This window comes from Olea europaea, unplaced genomic scaffold (genome assembly GCF_002742605.1).
Source record: "Olea europaea var. sylvestris unplaced genomic scaffold, O_europaea_v1 scaffold2749, whole genome shotgun sequence".
NCBI lineage: Eukaryota > Viridiplantae > Streptophyta > Magnoliopsida > Lamiales > Oleaceae > Olea > Olea europaea.
The window spans coordinates 28,737-31,258 of NW_019245929.1; the positions used below are offsets into that span (position 1 = coordinate 28,737).

The following is a 2,522-nucleotide window of genomic DNA, read 5'->3' on the forward strand; positions in this document are numbered from 1 at the left end:
TGTACATAAAGAACCCTTCATGACCGAGATAGGTTTTCCACGACCTCTTACAATGCTAATTCGAAGCGACTAGCCCCTCAACGTGAGAATGTATCTTTTGGTTTCACCTCTTTTAAGAGATCTCCATATAGCATCTGATATTGATTGATATGACATCTCTATAATAGAAACATTTCAATCAACTTGTAAGTCTACTTTTTAGAAGTCAAGTTTAGGTTATAAGGTGATTACTTTTCAAAATCATTAAATGTCCATGAGCCTAAGACCGCAGAAGTGACACTTAGAAGGAGAAGCCTCAATTGTTACGATGAATACACGCGTCTGTAATCTAATGACAACTATTTCATCTCATCTAATATAAAAGCTTACATTTAGTATCATTTGAAATAATATAATTTTACACTCAACAGTATTATTGCTCACTTTTATTTTCTCTCCATAACTAGATGTCCGTACACATACTTGTGGCTCACGTCTTTTGTTCGTTTCACATCCAAATATCTATACAAGTTGATTAACTTGATCCTCAGAGTGCTTGTAATTGTCTTTTTCACTATCAAAGAAGGCCAAGTGTACAAGAGCCTTACACTTGGATGTGAGTGGAGTAAGACCTGTTGACCACGTAATCAGTCAGAAATTGAGGCCAGCATGAAGATTGTAAAGTAAAAAATGGAGAAATATACTTCATTCATAATTATATTCTTGCCATCTATTGAGATTTGCGTATGCGTCATGAGAATGCTCATGAGAATGCTATATGCTCATCCTGATTTTTCCAACATAATATGACAATTTGTTGGATCATTTTGGACTAATACTTTTAGCGGTTAATTTTATTTTTGGACAGAACTTCCTGTGAAATTTCAATTTGGGTCGCCAAACCTTAATTCTCACGATCAGATAATTAAACTTTTACTTTCAATTCGTACCCCAATTACTAAACACAATTTCTCAATCATACATCGACGTTAAAATTGAGGTAAATCTGATGTATCTAACATTTTAGAGTAAGTATGCCAACATCTAATGTCTTACATAGAAGAAGATCCACCTTTTATCGCACCTAATAATCATGTCTATTTTATACTCTTTTCTCGATCCCTTAATAAAAACTATATATTAATATTTAGAATGTGTTGGATTAAATTTCTCTTTAAGTTTAGTTTGTTTTCGTTCTGCATGACAGCATTCCATCTTAAAAGTGTATTGTGATCAAATGAGTGATTTGCAGCGATAAAACAACGATTTAGGAGCAAATGTCAAGCCTTAAAGATTGGAATACAAAAGGAAGATGAGAGAGGAAAAAAATGAGAGGCTACAAAGTGTTTTTATTTTTATTATTTTTTTAATTTTTTTTTTATTTTTAGGGGGAGGGGGTGGTGGAGCATCCAACATTAGAAGAGGGAAGCTAGGGTCGAAGTCAAAAGAAAGCCGTTTTATGCAGAATATATAAGAAATTAGAGCATAATATTTGGTACAAAGATCTTTACATAGTAAATGATATACCATCAAAAAGATAATTGAATAAGAAGTTCAACACTTTTCGCGGATCACGATACTAAAATTTTCTACAAAAAATTATGCGTGATTTACTGGATGATATGATACCTAGCGAGCACAATGGTCCTGCTTGATTGAAGGACCTTAATGCGACACGTGAATTGGATTTTGGGAGCTTATTCGAGATCTTTTTTGTTAGACTTCGCACGCGATTTAGACTCCTCTTGGCCAATCCTTTATACACAAATTATGGCTGTACAGAGGAAGATCAGTCCTTCTCCTTTTTCGTTTTTATTTTCTGTGGTTGCAGAGTGTAAGTTTCTCGGGGAAAAAAAAAAGGTGAACTGGATTTTCCCACCAAATTTTTATTTAAATCTTGAAACTTAATTGTTTTCATTTTATATCTCTTTTCTTAGGGACATTCAACTCCAATGAAGAAGCAAGTTTGTCGATCTTATTTTAGCATTTATATGTTTTAAGTTGTGGAAATAATTTGCGCCTAGATTTAATTTTTAATTAAGATTTTTTTCTGGTATTATTTTGAATGAATATTAACAAAATGAGTGAAAACACATCTAATTTTATTATTGTTTTTTTGTGATGGGCAGGCAGCTACTTATTGTTGGGAAAGCTAAGTTGCTGATCAAAGAAGCATAGATCGATTATTTTGTAATACTTTAATCAGTTATATTTGGAGTAGTAGTTTGTACTTTTGGCAAATTGCTATTAACTTTACATTTGGTAAATTGTATTGGATCGCACTGAGTATTTTTGTTTATTGAAATTATGGAATACATGATCATATTTGCCTGATATACATAAACTTGCTTTTTAATTATCATAAGTTTGTTGGTAATAAAAAAAAAATAAAAAGTTTGAGAATTTACGGCGTCCATTTACACACAGTAAAAAATGGTAGTGTGACCTTTTACGGGGTACATATCTATGACGTAAAAAGTGATACCTTTTACGGCATGCAAAAGCATGCCATAAATGACTATTTCAGGGCTTTTTATGGCATC

At 32.5% G+C, this 2,522-nt stretch overlaps 1 long non-coding RNA gene across 1 annotated transcript; it reads left to right on the forward strand.

The window, feature by feature from the left end:
- Positions 1-815: 815 nt before the first annotated feature.
- LOC111383744 lies at positions 816-2,313 on the forward strand. The gene is made up of 2 exons (XR_002700786.1): positions 816-1,839; positions 2,109-2,313. It is a non-coding gene; the product is annotated as an uncharacterized LOC111383744 (long non-coding RNA).
- Positions 2,314-2,522: the final 209 nt, after the last annotated feature.